Here is a 17423-nt window from a genome sequence, read left to right on the forward strand (position 1 = left end):
TCGCCCCAAAACACTTGCTTCCAAGTACTGAAACTAGCACTTTTCAAAGGGTAAGGTCACCAGATTTGTTGGCATCAAACCACGCATGTTTGGTGCCCTGCCACCCCAGGATTGCTGCAGAGGTAAACCCACATAAGAACATCACTAACATGCAGGTCATTGCCAAAGCAAATTCATTTCCTGATAAAGCAATTTGCTCCTGGTTATTGTAACTAATGATTGTAGGTGTTAGAAGACAGCTTCTTGGTTATAATCTCACAAAACATGCCTCGCAGCCTTGTGCCACGTCTACCACTTGAGTTACTTGCTTGTGTTAATGATAAGGCCTCGCTGTCACTCAAGCATGTGGCACTTGCGGGTTTCTGCACAGACGCCAAGCAAGCTGAGCCTCTGATATGCTTCAGAAATGACTCACCTAACCACTACAAAAATTACTTAGATTTTGCTGAGCTTCAGCCACTTGCTGTTGCTAAGTAAAGGGCTGGCTTCTGGATCAGCTGTGTGCTTTGGGTGCTGCCACACAGCCTTCAAAAGCCCCCCGGACCCACCTCCCGGAGACCCAAGATCACAGGCTTGTTAAAGGCGCGTGGATTTCCACACTCCAGTGTCTGCCCCTGGGCACCTGTGGTCACAGCAAAGCCTTTACAGATCATTAAATACAGATGGCTGCCACAAACCAGGGCCTTGTATTATTATCCCAGGAAGCGTCACTCGCTCCAGGAAGGAATCTTAGGCCACGGAGAGGATTCACCCATTCCCAAGCCCCTGGAATAAACTGCCATCCCCCCAAATGCTGTGTGCTGCTCTTTCATAGATAAACTCAAGCTTCCCAGACCACTGTCACCCCGAAAAGGAAAGCCAAGTCCTGCTGTCAGCGCCTGACAGTCATTTATTATTCCACCCTGTGCCCAGGCTCCCCAGTTTACGTCACTGTGGGCACTGATAGCGCTCTATGCTCAGCTGCATTTCCCAGCTCTGACCCTGCTCCCCACACCTGCTCCTTGCAGCAGGAGGAAGTATGAAGACAAGGGCTGGCTGTGCACTCTTCTCCATCTGCAGCTCCCCAGCAATAGCCTGCTTGTGTGCACACTCTGCTTCTGGGACTAATCAAAACACCCTCTCCGAAAGGCCCCTCTCCAGAGTCTCCCCATAAGCTGCTAGTTCATCACTGGGAAGGAGGAGGGCGATTTCTTCCTCACCGTGCACACGAGCTGCTTTCTTGCCAGCAGCCTAAGTGGCAGTTTGTGCCGATGGGATTTTGCTGGTTGTGGTGCTGTGGGCAGCAATATGAAAGCTGAGGCAGGAATGCCAACCTGTGCTGCCAGTCCTTCTTGTCAGCCACAGCATAGGCAGCTTTTCATCTCCTTGCCACTCCAACATAAAAAGCACAATTAAGGCTAAAAGGAAACATTGCAAGTACTCCCCTTCACCTGAAGTGTCTGTATTCAGCCAGCTCTGCTCCTCAAACTGACCTTCCAGGAAAAGGAAGCACAGGGAGAAAGTCCCACCTGCACATGGGTCTGAGTCATGCGGCTCAAGAGTTTCTCACTCCAGATGCTACCTTGCCTCACTCTGATGGATCTAAAGGTCTTGCCTTTTTGCTTCTATAATTTGTTGACATCAGAAAATGCCAGATTCAGAACAGAAAGGCTGTAAGGACTGCAATCTGTGGTGGGGACACAGCTCCCATGGCATTTCAGTCATACTCAGTTCTTCAGCAGGGCTTTCCACGTACTGGCATGAAAGAGCCATGGATGATGCTGTAGTCCTCTTATGAGGGAGCAGAACACATCTCTAAGGTTGTTCATGCACCATTCCAGCTGCATGCACTGACCTGAGCTCATCTGTGGCATAGATATGGCCTCTTGTTTCCGAGAATATGAGGGCCTGAATTTTGGGGAGAATTCATCCTAACAGTCACTACAGCTGAGTGGGAATAACTGCAGCAAACCACACTACTGTCACCCATGAACAACTTACTATTGGATCAGGAGGGACTCACAAAGTAGGTTGTAGCTAGCTGGCTCTCAGAAGCCTACAAAGCGGGAACTGAGCAGGTATGTCTTTCTTACCTCCCACACTTCTCTCTCTCTGAAGCATATGCAGCCAGCTGCTCTCCTCCCATGAAAACCTGGTGCTTCTGGAATTAGATTAATTAGCACTGCTTTTTCATCTTCCCAGGATCCGGAAGAAATCTGAAAGCAGACATGTAAAACCCAGAGACTGGAGAGCCTCCAGTGCCACAACTGACTGCTCCAGAGCAGGACCCGGGTGAATACAAGGCTTTTCAGAACAGAGGGGAAACTTCCTGAGGGGATGGTGAGGTTGTGGAGACAAGACAAGATGCCCGAGTGCCTACACAGCACGTCGGCAGATCCCCTGCCAGTACAAGGACTTAAAGCTTACTGCCAGCTGCACCAACCATGCAGAAACTCACATTAAATGTTACCACAGCTCAATAAGCACAGTCCTGCAGACCATTAGCAGAGGAGGGGGCAGGGTCTCAAAATAAGCAAACTGGTTTAATGACACATTAATCTCAGGGAGAGTCCAGGATGCTTCCTAATACAGACAAGAGACGCTAAGAGCTGGTTCCTGTTAGTCCCTGTGCAAAGGAGGGAAACGACGCTGGTTACGGCTGCCAGAAGCTGGCCAGTGAAGCCATGTCTATAGGATGCAGATTTAGGCCATCAGGACTGAGCTCAGAGCAGCAGTGTCCCTTCCCTCTTCCCTGTCCCAACACGGACCCAGAGGGCCGTGATCTAAGCCTAGCCCAGGAGCAGTTCAGAAAGACACAGATGCCACCATTGTCCCTATTCCCCTTCTACCACCAAAGATTCAGAGATTAACAGTCCTGTGAGCTGCATGAGCTCAGCAGCTCCTGAACAGCAATTGTCCAGCCCAAAGGATACCAAGGGACTGCCATCTGGCAAAGGATCAAAGCATTTCAGGCAATTGTTCCCAGTTCCTTACTGCATCCCAGTTTCAGCCAGGCATTCACAGGCTGAGATGCTACCTGTGCTAACCGTATGACCAAGTCCTGCAGTTAAAACACAAAAACAAAGGAAACATTTATGGCTTTGCTATCAAGTTTTTCTAGCTTTCCTGTGGCAAATCACATCATCTGCTTCTGAGCTGCCCTCATATTCTAGAATCAGAGACCCCATCTTCCACCCTTTCATAACGTGCCTTGTCCCAAAGCCTCCTGGAATTCTCCGCCACAAGCAAACACGGAGTAATGCTTGCATAGACATTTGTAAATTGATTTTCAAAGGGACTCACTCCACTGCCCTGTGCTGTGTCTGGCCCTCTGGAAACCAGCCCCAGTTGGCTGAGTAAAGGGACAGCCTCACTGCAGTTACTCCCTGAATCAGCCAGAGGAATGGGAACGCAAACAGTACCAGGATCTGCAACGTAACAGAATAGATGGGGATGTAGGCAGGTGGTATACACGCAGGAATAAATTCAGCTGCGTGTGTGCCAAGACTCGGATCCAGAAGGAATGACCTCCCCCACAACACATCAGAAATACAAGAAACAGCAAGAGGTCTGTAAAGAAAATGTCATCACAGTCTTAACTTAATCTGTTTCTGCTACTTACAGTATAGCTCTCTGTTATTGGAATCTAAATAAGGTCAAATGCTTTACTGTACCACTTCCACAGAAACCTATGCTATGAACTCTGCAGTTAGTGTGAGGTAACCTTCTCCAAGGAAATAGTTCAACGTAGCAGATTTACAGGAATGAAGCTTCTTTTCTTCAGCTTAAGCAGTGCCACAGGGGATGAAACATTTACCTGCTGATATATCTTGTTTCCAGTTGTCATAGGCTGGTGTTTTATAGCTCCCTATGATGCTGCAGTGTTGCTGCGGTGCCCTGTGCACAAGTATACCGACATCGGTGACAGGAGTGAAATGGACCAAAGAACACCCAAGACCACAGCTCAGTTGCCCACTCAGTTGTCTCACTGAGCCCCATATTAAGTGACAGAGCTGAGATGTAAGGGTTAGGACTGAGAGAAAGGGTAGCCTTGGAAGTAAAATTCAATTTGGATGTGGGAAAAAAAATGTCTCAAAGCATGTATATCAGTCTGAAACACACTGTTTAAAAGCATGGCCATAGATTTGACACTCGGGAGAGTCCAAGGCACAGACATTGCTCAGTGGGTCCCGAAGAGCCACAGACTGCAATGCCTGGGCCTGCAGCTTGGAAATCCCAACTGCTGGCAGGAGGCACCAGAAGGAGCAGCTTTCTGTGCTGTTCAAGAACCAGCCCAAGCTTTCCAGCAAAACAGATTTAGGTTTCAAAACAAGCTGTTGTCTATATTGTCCAGACTCACAGCCCTCAGTTTAAATGGAGCCCACTGTTTTATTGAGTCACTTCCATGCTCTTGTAGGCCTGTCCACCTTTCCATTTCAACTCAGCCATAAAAATTGGCTTGGAGATTACACTTGGCGCATGAGTTGTTAGCTGGAGAGCAAGTGGGAGGGTATGCGAGGAGGGAGGTGGAAGGAAAGAGATGGCAGAGAAAATATGGAGACAGAGGATCTGGCTGGGTTTGATTTGCAAGCAGGAGTCAGGGTTGCTTTGGGCTTTTCTCAGGCACATTCAAAATGCCCCATTGGGTTCTAGTTCAAATCTCAGTTTGCAGCCCCATCTTCTTCATGTATTCATTTTTTCCTTGTTAAAAGAAGGGGGGGGAAAAAAAGAAGACAAATTACTTGATTCAGAGAATCAAGTGTGCTGCATGTTCAGCAATACCCCAAGCAGTAGAAAGGATTAGGTGCTGGTTTGGGTTTTTTTCCAAATTGTCTCCACAGACTTTAATACAGCATTCAAAAGCAATTCATTCTCAGCTCCTGAGTGCAAACCTGAGCCAAGAAACAAGTCAACAGACAGCACACCCCCTTAGGAGCAAAGAGCACTTTGCATTTGTGCATGATATCAGCTTCTATCAGAGACCACATAAACCCTTTGCAAACACCTATCAGATCCAATTTCCTTATTCCTCTAGGGAAACAGGTCAGATCATATGGAAGTTTATAAATTAATTAAGCACAGCTCCGCAATCTAGCTCCAGCTCTGCTGGAATTCAGCCATTACTTTTGCTGACTTTAACAGAAGCTAAGTACAGACCAGGCAAGTTACAACTAACATTATTAAGTTTTAGTTGCCATTTGGGGAGCAGCAGCCATACCTACAACCCCAGTTAACAGTGACACAATGCGGGTGCCCAGAAACCGCGGCATCCAAAACCTAGAGTAGCCTTTGCTACAGCAACCTTCCAGATCTGTTCAAGATTTGTGGCAGAGCAGCAACAGGACCCAACTCTTCCCAATCTCCCCATTAGCAGACACCCCAGCTCCTCCCATGCTCGATGTCATACCTTATAAAGGAGTTGATACCCAGCAGGGGCCTGTAATGCTGACACATGAATTTCCTTCTCTGCTACTGGTCTGCAAACACACAGGTCCTTTAAGAACATGAGAAGGCAGGGGGAACAGGGCTCCTGTGATACATTTTTGTAGATTGACTGTGAAAGGAACAATGTACTGAGCCAATGCTCCTGGAAATGAAAATGCCAATTCAATGTAGGACATTTATTAAATATATATGTCACCACAAATAGATGAAGAAATAGAGAATCTGTGACTTGCTAGCCCAATATCAGACAGCCAAGTGAGCTCAGAGTAAAACTAGAGAGCTCCCAAAACCCTGCTCTGTGTTCAAGCCAAAGAAGTTTCTGCTATGCAAAAGTAAGACAGGAAGAAAATCTGTGGCAACATCATCAGGCAGGATACCCTGAAGCCTCTACAAGTCCGCCCACATTAGTTATCTTAGCAGGCAGGTTCTGGGCTGGCATTCCCAGTAACAAATCCAAAGTGACTTCACTGATGTGACTGCATTTACACAGAGCGAGCGAGATCGCAGCTGCAGAACCAGGCCCAGAAGACATATCCTGAAGTCCAGGCAGAAAAATGATTGTCACCTCTGACTCTCCCCCATAAAGACACAGACAGTTAAGGCCAGCAGCAGTTTTAAGAACCAGACGACTGCCAGTATGTCTTTCACCCCCTGCAAACACATTGGCCTCTCCCCCTTCTCCACTATTTATGTAACAAGCACTGCCGCGTTCTATTCAGGAGGAGTTGTTCTCTATTAACAGAGCTTGGCAAAGATCAGGAATTAACTGTGCCAACTTTCAAGCCTGCTGCCTTAAGGCAGATGGCAGGGAAAGCATCCCAGAGTTGTTCCCCAAACCTCTTCTCCCAGCAAGCAGAGATAACAAAACAGGAAGACAGGGTCAGGTATGAGTGAAGCCCTAATTTCAGGGCAGCAGACAGCCGCTGCCTGGGGTGCCCTGCTTTGCAATCGGCGTGCTTGCTTCCCCATGGACCAGCAAAGCCCACTGCACTGCCAGTGCCACAGGCTGAGAGCAAGGGCACAGCTTTCGCTGGAAGTTTTATACTGCCAGAGTTACAACAAGAAAGAGGAGATGCTTGGCCTCTCCAAGTCAATGATGCTGCTGTCAATCAGCACTGCTTATGACTAGCACTGAACTGTACCTTTATGGGAAAGCAAATCACCCCAGGGCAGCTGGAAGGACAGGATTCCCACAGTTACCGTGACCCACGGCATAAAAAAAGAGCTGTGGTTGCAGAGCATCCTCTGCTTCCCATCAGCAGAAGATAGCTGCTCTGCCATCCCCACCACAAAGGGTCTCCCAGGAGCAGTTCCAGTGCCGGGGTTTTCAAATCACCCCCAGGAAGGCAGAATGTACTCAGCCACTGGCAGGAACAGACACAAGTGGACTCCTAAGCTGTGGAGTGGCGAGTGTCCAGTCCTGGTGAAGTCTGTATGACATGCAAGTGCCTTGTTCTTGCAAAAGGAGTCCACCATCCCCAGCTCTAAGCAACCAAAATTAAAGCTTTGAAGCTCGTTTTGCCCAACTTTCTATGTCTATTTTCTCCCATTAAATGAAGCACTCCAGTTATTAGTCTTTTCTGTTTTTCAATACTATAAAAGTATGACTCAATAGCTATGCTGAGACCTCAGAAAACTCTCATGGTGCTGCAGAGGACACTTGGTGACAGCATGACAGGCAAGAGGGTCATAAATAATATTCTACCGGGTGCTAATTCAGACAGTTGTTGTAGCTCATGCCTGAAGCATGCTGCCATCAATGGGACAATTTACAAACTCACAATTAAGCCCTTGCTGAAACATATTCTGGGCTGGGGTCAGTGGAAAGTCTCTTGCTGACTTCACCCAGAGCTGGATTAAGCACTTAACTCTTATACTGTCTCCTCCATGTTCCTGAATTATTCATTAAGGGCCAGGCACTGCAATCCATACTCACACTGCGCTTAATCTGTCCTTTAAATTGACTTGCATTAGTCTGAGTCACAGGCACCACAGCACCTTACTCTTTAAACAGTCTCACTGAATGCAGCAGAGCTATTCATGAAAGAAGGAACTCCTCTGCGAGAGGAAAGGAGGCAGGATCCAGCCCTTAGAAAAGACATCAGTAAGGCTACACCTCAGAAAATTCACCCTGGTAAAGCTGCATCAAGATGAATGAACTCAAGTAAATCTGTGTGAAATCAATCATTTAAAGAGATAGCCTGTTCTCTGGTATCACAGGGGAGACATAAGGGAGTGCTAGAAACTAATATTTCATTGTTCAACTTCATCCCAACGTCTGGAAACACATTCTCCTGCCCCTGGCCACACATTCACGGAGCCAAATAGCAACTTGCACGCACACCTTGTGAGGACTGTTATCTCTCTATAGAGGGAGAAACAGGGAGGTGTGTGGAAAGGAAGAAGGCAAAGGACATGTTTCACTCCTCTTGACTGGCACAAAAGGAACAAAAAGTAAACAGGTCTTGCCACCAAGGAGGTAGCAAGTACCCACACTTACCAGCAACTCTTCCCTCTGCCAGCCTTGCAGCTTCCAGTAGCCAAGCCTCCCAGACCACAGTACTGCTCAGGTCCTGAAATCCCCTGAGGCGACTTAAAGAGCAGATAAACTGGCATCACAGAGGAGAGCCCATTACAGAGTAGCTTTCACCACTGAGCCCACATCTATAGTCTGATACTTTGAAACAAACAATGGATAAAAAAATAAGCCAATCAGGTAAGTGAAAGGAGAAATCTTGTGCATTACATTGAGAAATGTAACGAGGTTTGATTTTTTAGAATGAATTAATCTGTTCAATTCTCGTTTATGTCAGTGCTTGATAAGATTAGAGGATTAAACCAACTGTATGCTAAATGCTTCACGCTAAACAGTCTTGCTAGGATTTACTGCATGTTGGCATGCACAGAGACCATGGCAGCATCACCCCAAGACCCTGGGACTCACAATAGGACCTGTTCAAAATTCAGAAATAATAATAATAATAAAAAAATAAAATCACAGTTTATCCAGATTTTCCATATGCCGACAGGGTATGAACTCCTATCCCTCTCCAGTTTCAGTCAAGCTTACTTATTAAGTACTTGTACCCAACAGGCAAGTCTTTGTATAAGCAGCACTTATCTCCGAGCACTGGCATCACAAGAGGATTTCAGATGTGCTGCGGTTTTTTGGATGCAAATTGTTAACACTGTATGCATACCCTCCCCCAGGGCCATACCAAAATGCACACAGCCTGTCACCCTCATGCTATACAGTTACATATATGTAAAGTCCTGCACAATACAGCTTGGTAAAAACACGTGTCATTGACAGTTCAGAAATTACAGATACAGAGGCAAAGTTCTCCTGTAACTTAACCACTTTTTCTATTGGCCTGACAACAGTATTTGTGATGTTTAATTCATTAATACTGAAGAAATATAAGATCCTAGGAGTCGTGGCCAAGGACATACCAGGAATTGAGAGAATTTTTAGCACCTAGCAAACACATTCTCCCCAAACACCTGAAAACTATCTGGAATTTCACACTGGTGAAATCCCTCCTTTCTGTGCCCCCAAATTACACTGAGCCAGTCAGATATTGTCACTTCACTCCCTACAAGTGCCTTACTCCACCGTTGTAAAGAAAGGTTATGCACAACAAGGGTATTTGTCAATATAGCCAGGAGGTAAACCTAGACAGCGTCAGCGACTTCAGATGGTGGCGGCTGTGGGTTCTCCCCGCCCCCCCCCCCCCCCCCCCCCGAGGATGAATTTGGCCCCGTACGGTGCAGAAACTGAATCACAATCTTCATCGCAATGGGCGATTGGAACAACGCTGATGTTACTTCCCAAACACCGGTCTGGTTCTCACATATGATACTGTTATATATTGCTCTGGGTCATTTGCCCCTTAGCTGTTCCCCACGTGTGTCTATGTGAGATGGTCACAAATGCTGATGACAGTTTCCCCGTGAATCATTTTTCTACTAGACAAGCATTCTCCCTCCACAGTGTTTTCTCCATGGGAGAACAGCAGGTATTCACAGGGGCAGCAGGAAGAAAGGAAGAACGGATCTTCTATCATATTAAGCATTTCCATTCCAACTTTGTTGTCTTCTTCACTCACTCAGGTCTGTTTTATTCCAGGCTTAGGGAACCAAACTATAAGGCTACAAAGGGGTAAAGAGACTGGCTTGATGAGTCTAACCTCTGAAGATGCATCCAGCGTGATAAAAGAAGTGTAGCTATTGAAACATCTCCCTTCAATACAGTTACTGTGTTGCTAGGTTTCCATCTAGACACACAGCCTAAAAGAGCAATCAAAGAAAGCTGATGCTGTGGATAATATCTTTATCAACACTTCACAAGGTTGTTGGGGAGGAAGAGGGAAAAATATTGTCCCCGAGCAAAGTTTTACTGGTGAGAACAGAAAGCTAGTTTCAAAATCTCACCTAGATTTTTGTGGGAAAATTGTTTTTAAGAAATAGAGCTTTTAGGGTAGCAGATTTTATGTATATCAGCATGTGGCTTTGTGAGCACAAAGTCTGTGTGTTTATTCTGTCATTTGAATTGTAAAAGTACTTCTCTTCCAATACAGAAGTCCTCATCCCACTTGACTCATATGTCTTGCAGCTGCAGAAGAGGGCATGCATCAGCCTTGTTTGAAAGGAACTTATTTGCTTGCACATTACATTAAACCCTAAAAGGCTTAGCACAGCTGTCAAAATACTATCCTAATAATTGCATAAACTAAGGTTGCTAACCAGCACACTGCTGTGCCTGTGCATAAAACAAAAGCGCAGGTGACACAAGATGCAGCAGTGAGGTAGATGCAAGGTCCTACACATGCCTGAGGGACCTGCCACTCACCTTACCCTGTCTGTCCCAGAGGTTTTTGGTTATGCTCAGCTGCTACCCTTCACCAGTGCTTTCCAACACCGGACAGTGGCAGCCAGACCAACTCTTTTGGTTTGGTCATCACCGAGTAAGAAAAAACACCAAAGAGTCCATTTTCTGCAGGAGACAGGCTGTTTTGCAGCATGCCTTTGCAGACCACCTGGACTGGCAAAGGCCCAGGAGTGGGCTGCAGCTCGGACCGATGCTCAGCGATGCAATGTCCTTACTAAGTGACCCGGGTAGGAAAAGGCCAGTTCCTTTCAGGAAGGAAAATTTCCTTTTTAGGCAGGAAAAGTCAATGTCTACACAAGCCAGTACGAAACAGGAGGGTTACTTTACACGTGCCTGGTACATGAGTCTCTACATCTTTAAAGCAAAGATCTGACAGCAGCTGGTGCCAGAGGTGAGAATCCTGCCTGGCTGGACCCGCTAACAGCCCTGAGCGGGGGGACGCCTCTCTGGCCCTCCCCTCCCCAGGGAAGCAGGCCAGCCCTCCGTGCTGCCAGGGACACAAAGCCGCTCAGTTCTGCGCCCAACTTTCCCCCAGGAGAAGAGCCCTGCTGCAGGCACCGCTCAATCGGCTCATTATAGCGGCCGCCCCCCGGGAGACGCTCTCCTCCGCGCGCATTCATGAACTCTCCAGAGCTTCCAGGGAGAGTTGGCTGCACACACAGCTGCGGGATTCAGCTGTTGTATTCGCAGAGAAAAAAACAAGGGGGGGGGGAGGGGGGGGGGGGGTTGGAGGGATTAAAAAAAAAAGTAAACAGCGGAGTGGGGCGGAGGGGAGTGCTGGCAAGCTGCGCGCTCCCTTACCCACCGCGTTCACGGCGGGACCCGGGAGCCCGACCGACCCCCGGCACCTTCCCGGGCAGCGCCGAGCGCCCGGGGCCGCGCACCGCGGGGCTGGCTGCGCCCCCCGGCCCCCGCCGCGCCGCGCCCGCAGCACTCACCTCCGCCCGCCCGGGCGGCCGCGGGCTCGCAGCGATGCCGGGGCAGAGCCGGTGCGGCGGTGCGGGCTGCCCGCCCTGCAGCGCGGCGTGCCCCGCTCCCGCAGCCCGCACGGCCCCGCCGCCTGCTAGCGGCGCGCCTCAGCCGCCGCCGCCGCCTTTTAATGCCGCTCTGCCCTGCGCCGCGGCCGGCTGCTAGCACTGCCCGCCGGCCCCCGGGGGCGGAGGGGCGGGCGGCCGCCAGCCCCCACCGCTGCGCCGCGGAGCGGTGCGGAGCTCCGGGCGCGGCCGCTGCCCGCTGCCGCCCCGCCGGGCTGCGGGCGGCGCTGCGGCCGCGCTATAAACCCTGCCCCGGGCCGGCCCCCGGTGCGGCGGCGCCGCGAAGGCAGCCCCGCCGCGGGGGGAACGCCGGGGGGGCAGCCCCGGCGGGGAGGGGGGCAGCCCCGGCGGGGAGGGGGGAACGCCGGGGAGGGGGGCAGCCCCGCCGGGGGTGTGTGTGAACGCAGCCCCGCTGGGGGGGGGGCGGCAGCCTCGCCGCGGGGAGCAGCCCCGCCGGGGAGGGGGAAGGCAGCCCCACCGAGGGGGGCGGCCTCCTCGGCCGGGCCCAGGTGTGCGGCACAGCGCGACTCCGTACCGGAGCGGGCGGGTAACGGAGCGGCCGCCGGGGCCGGGAGCCCAGGATGCGCTCGGAGCCGCCCCGGGATTGCCCCGCCCGCCGCAGAGGCAGCTCGGGCTGCCAGGCTGCCGTCCCGGGGCGAGGGGTGCCCTGTGGAACAGGCTCCGGACTAGGGGCTGGGAACCCGGCTCCGCCAGGGTGGGCACCCCCACCCCCCGCTCCCGGTACAGGCACTGCCACCACACCGGTACCAGGCAGATCTTGGAACAGAAACTGCCAGAAACTTTAGCAGCAGCTGGCCAGTGTGGCAGGTCCCCCCGTGTTAAGAGCCAGGGCTCTAGGAAGGACTCATCTGGCTCCCTTGCTGGCGCTCTCACCGCTCGATACATGCTCCTTATAGGAGACACCTATATGTACTCAGCAGCAGAGGTATGCAGCAACGATCCCTCAGTGGGAGTCATTAAATGGGAGGTGGCAAGGCTTACTAGGGTAGTAGAGAAAATCCGTTTTAGATATTCACACTCGCCCCTTATGCAGCTAGGCGTTCGCAGCTGGTCGCCTAACCTGGCCATGAACCCTTGCCCTGGCTTCCAGGGGTCGAAGGAGTCCTGCTTGTCATAAAGACATCCCTGAGTACAGGGGCTTCGCTTAGTGTTGACAGAAGGCCTCTAAGACTGTTGGATACGGTGGTCTTGCGTTTTATTTATCGTGTGCTCCTCTGTGACTTGCTCTGGTTTTGAGGCAGGGAGAGGACATTTCCCCTGTCCCTGGCCTGTTTACCGGGGTGGCCTGGTACTGCAGCGTGGGGTCCTGCAAGAGCAGGACGTCAGTACCTTGCTGATGGAAATTGCCTTTAATCCAGCTACATTACAGAGCTGACCTAAGCATGTTTTGCCCAATATTCTTGCTTATTTGAATGTTGAGGGTACCTAGGGAAAATATCTGTCACCCCAGTTTTTAGATAGATTTGTCAAGTCAGTAACAGAGCGCAGCATGGTAAAACAGGCCCATCACCTGAGCCTGTCTCCCGGCAGGCAGCTGTGTCAGAAGCATCGTGCTCTTTCTGGTACACTGCTTAGAGCAAACAGGAAGCCTGGCAGACAAAGCCAGGCCATCATCTTCGTTGTGGGGCTCCAAGGAATGCAAATTTAATGAGGCTCCTGAAGTAAAATTGCATTCCACCAGCTTCGCGCATTTCTGCCAATGATGGAGGTTTCTGCAGAGAATGTGATGGTGAGGGCTTAGCAATATTGTTGAAAACAGCAAGTGTACAGTAAAGGGGAAAATCGCTTTTTCTAACTTTGCGGTGGTGTGAGCGGAGCCCACGCTGATGTGAGGGACAGTGCTCGATCAATCACACAGCAGAGCCCAGCAAACTGCGGGGAGTTGTCAGTCAGCACTGTGTATCAGAACTAGACAATAACACGATTCTCCTCGGCAGTGTTTCCAGCAGCCCTCCAGGCACAGGCACACATGTATGAGCCCATCCTCAGCCCCCTGCTCCCCTCTTCGCACAAGCATGCAGCGCACCAAGGCCTGCGATGCACACAGGGGCGGACAGACCCAAAGTGATGCTGACACACCTGCTCACAGATGAATCATACCCATCTCTCCACAGGCAGAAGTACATCAACTTGACAGCTTTAGCTTTTAAAAATTGTACATTGTTTTCCCACAGCATAAACACATGACAGCTTCCTCTGCCACACACGTGCCACAGAGCTATGCTAGCCCTCAGTTGAACTAGAAGTTTCTCCTGCTGTGTTAGCACCTACAACATATGCAGGAAGAATATGTCTTTCCCTGTCAATAAAGAGACACTCAGACTGCCCCATCCATCTGTTAAATATTGCTCCATGAATGCACAGGGGTCTGCACAGCACTCAAAAAGCCCTGTAATGGAATACTGGATGGGAAGGGGTGACTGGGGGTTGACAGTCCTGCTCTATAGCAACTTCTGTGATTTCAGTCTCTTTTCATTCTGCATTAGAAGGAAATCAAACATTTCAAATATTCGGGGATGGGAGGGGCAGGATGGTGCACAGTAGAAACCTTCATACCTGGCTTAACATTTCTTTCTATGCCCCTCTGTGCTCAGAGAGCATCAGCCTATGACTGTTATCATTTCCCTCCCTCAGGCCTCACAGATGTGCTCAACAAAACAGCATGTGTTGCCAAAATGAATAAATAGTTCACTACTAGTTTAAATCAGCAACACTGAACGCGTTTTACTCAGACACGGGTTAGAACTGTCTACGTAAGCAGCACTACCCATGCACATAACCACAAACTGTGTTGAACTGTACCTACATTACTTGCACACGCCCGTACATAAAGGTTTCAGGGCTTTATTGCAGGCTCCACTAACAATGAAAATGCATCTACAAAGAATCAGCATTATTTGTGGCTTTTATTAACCCCACACACGCACTGGCAAACAGCACACAGACTGAGGTGCTGCACACTGCTGTTGTCCTCATTAACCACACAGGTACACAAACACACGCATGACACCAAGAGACATTAGCACTGTATTGCAGTCTTAGTTAGCAAGCTGCGTATTCATAAATGCCTGGCCACATGCATAGAGGCACACAGTCATAAGCAGGCAAAAAAAGGATTGCTACTGCGCCTGAAGCCATTCCTGGTTAAAGGATGGCTTTTGGAGTTGGGAAGCTGAAGGAAAACATCTTCTCGTTTATACATGCTCTCTAACCTTCTCAGAGCCTCAGCACAACTGCCTTCCACACCACAATCAGGCACCATCGGCCATTCTGCTTGCTTATATTTATGGCCCCTCTTTGAAATTCTGACTGCTCATCTATGCAGAATAAAACTACCCAAGCAATCTTTCCTGTTCAGGTGCTCATTACTAAAGCATTAAATAATGCCAGGCAGGCTCTCTTAGGCCTTGTAAATTTTATCTGGGGGACTTTCAGCTTCCACAAGGTCTATTACTGCCTGATTGCCTGAAAGGCTTTCAAGTTTGCACCAGACAGCAAGCCATACAGCAGAGAGGGCCAGGTAACAACTGAGCAGTGAACTTCTATTAAACACCATTGCTGGCTTGGGAGCCAGGCTCAGCAAGGTGAAATGCATACATGTGAGCGCGTATGCATGAGTGCATGCAGAGTCTGCCAGCATGTCCCTGGAGCATACACAAGGCATCCAGTGTTTGCATAAATGAATGTGTGTGCTTGAATGTTAGAGAGAAGTGCCTACTTCTCTCTAACATCGAAGGGTGACACTGTACATGAGTGAGTGCAAGACTGTGGGTGCATGAAAAAGGAGTGGGCTTATGTCTGTGGGCCCGATCTCAGCTACACAGATGTCACTGCAGAGTAGGTGCTCAGGAGTCAGTGGGGTTTATGGTGACACAGCTGAGAACAGAATCAGGCTGTGGGAGTTCAGACCTTTCCTGTTTGAGCAGCTTTCTCCAAGTGCTTGCTGTTAGCCAGGGCTCAAAGCCAAAGGCTGTTTGAATACACCAGTAAGCTTAATAAAGTGGAGAGAAAATAATGGAGAAGCCCAGGAAGAAAGGGCAATAGCCCTCAAAGCCAGAGACAGTTTCATCAGCTGCCAGCTAAGTGTCCCAGGAGAATCTGCAGATAGATCCAACACCCCTCAGCTCCTGGGGGCAACCCCTAAAGGATGCTGAGCTGCAGATACAGCATATTTTCAGAGGAAAAGAGGGGGGAGTGGGGACCAAACGCTCTGTTTAGAAACATCCCTCAGCCTTTTTGAAGTTGTGCTATCTGCTTCCTAGTGCCTTCCTGTCAGAGGACTGGGACCTTTTCTCCTCGTCTTTCCTCACCCAAACATCCTGCTTGATGGAACATCAAGGAAAAGGACCTTTCCTTTCTGTCCACAAAACTAACAAAGCCACATCACAAGCTATTTCTATATGTTGGGTATTTATAAACCTCAGCCCTGACCTGATCAAGCAAAATAGCTTCTAGTTACCACCGAGTCAGGCTTGAATTCAAACTGCCAGCCTATTATTTCTTACTCAGGCAACACTAGTACTCAAAAATTATGTTAAACATTTCCCCGATGCAGAAACAATCGCTTCCCCAAAGAGCACAGGGGTGAAGGCATGCAGCCAGCCAGCCCCCCCTTTTATTGGATAACATTTCTCATATATTTCATGAGAGCCAGATGGCACCATCTGAACAGCAGTGAGCCTGGAAGCCTTCAGCCACATCAGCAAGCAGGAAGCGTGACCCAGGGTGGGAGCGCAGCGGCTCAGCGCCGCAGCCGGTGCTGGCGCAGGCAGAGTGCAGCTGCCTCTGCTCGGGCACGAGGGCACAGGACGGCACAGCCCGGGAGGCTTTTCTGCATTCAAGCAGCAGTGTAAATTTGCACATGGAACCCTAAATCGCCACTGCTGACAGGTACAGTCCTACACTTTCGAGGGCAGGGGGAGTTTCCCCAGTCCCGAAGCTCTCTGGGAAAGGAAGGCCCATCTGCGCGCTGCCTGAGAAAAAGAAACAGATGTAAAGAGAGGCAGAGCGTACTCTAAACCCCCGCTGCGTGTGGGGCCTTTTCCTTGCAATTAAGTGAAGCTAATGGTTTTATGGAAGTTGTTTGTTTAAAAGGCCTTCACTGCACTGTTTAATGGAGTTTCACCAGCATTCCCCAAAGGCTTCCAGACTGCATTAGTACCCCACAGCTCACATCCTAACCAAACAAGCCTTCTCACCCTGACGGCTCTGCCCTGTATGTATGGAGTGTAGGAGTATCAGGGCTGCTGTGCCTCCTGTGCTCGCCTTTCCACCAGAGTCTTGAAGCCCCAGGATGTCATGAATATTCATGACATAAATATTAGCAATAAGTATTGTGCAATTTGGACAAAAATATGTTTTAGGCAAAAGAACTGGGAGAGAACAACTGAGAGAGAATCTTTACTCCTGAGCTCCGGGAACTACTGAATAGCATTTTCCTGAGCTGTAACTGGTAGTTTTAAAATGCAAATCAGTCTTGGGTTTTTGAGAGACATTGGGGGGGGAAAAAAAAAAAAAAAAGACCCAGGCAGCAAAGCTTTATTGTATTGTAATGAATGCGGGATTTGCAGAGCTGCTTCGTGCCAGTGAATGCACAGTGGATGCAGGCCAGGGACTCCAGAAGCCCCGAGGCTTGTCCCCAGCTAGCTGTGCCACTGGCTCACTGTGTGACCTTGAATAAGGTATCCTTTCCTCTGTTTCAGTGTTCTCATCAGAAGACATAGGGGAAAGGAGAGAGATGAGGCCATTTCTGTGCCCCCTGGTGAGGTTATACATTATAGGCCAATCTGAGGTGGAAGTCAGCAGAACAAATGTAGCAGCTGTCTCCCTGCAGGGACCAATGAACTCGGATAGCGTTGCCCTGTTTTTAACACTCTTCCTCTGGCAGATGCTGCTGAACCTTTCCTTCTTCTTTTCCTATTGCTATTGCTATCGCTATTCTGTAGTTCATCTTTGGCCTTGTGTGTCCCTTCTGTTTTTCTATAGAATTGGTCCCCTCCTTGAGCCCTGGAGTCTGTAGAAACCTCTCTGCAATTGTTCAACTCTTCTTTTTC

At 49.5% G+C, this 17423-nt stretch overlaps 1 protein-coding gene across 6 annotated transcripts in view; it reads right to left on the bottom strand.

Annotated features, from left to right (window-relative positions):
* DISP3 (dispatched RND transporter family member 3) overlaps positions 1 to 17423 on the bottom strand; it is a 162258-nt gene that overhangs the window by 84498 nt on the left and 60337 nt on the right. The window contains exon 1 of one of the 6 annotated variants that reach the window (XM_056330959.1): positions 11254 to 11553. The exons of 4 other annotated variants lie outside the window; for them this stretch is intronic. The gene's annotated coding sequence lies outside the window, so the exon portion shown is untranslated. Of the gene's footprint in view, positions 1 to 7924; positions 8147 to 11253; positions 11554 to 17423 lie in introns of those variants that run through there. One more of the 6 variants, XM_056330960.1, reaches the window with a different exon arrangement.

Source organism: Falco biarmicus, chromosome 3 (assembly GCF_023638135.1).
Source record: "Falco biarmicus isolate bFalBia1 chromosome 3, bFalBia1.pri, whole genome shotgun sequence".
Classification (NCBI taxonomy): domain Eukaryota; kingdom Metazoa; phylum Chordata; class Aves; order Falconiformes; family Falconidae; genus Falco; species Falco biarmicus.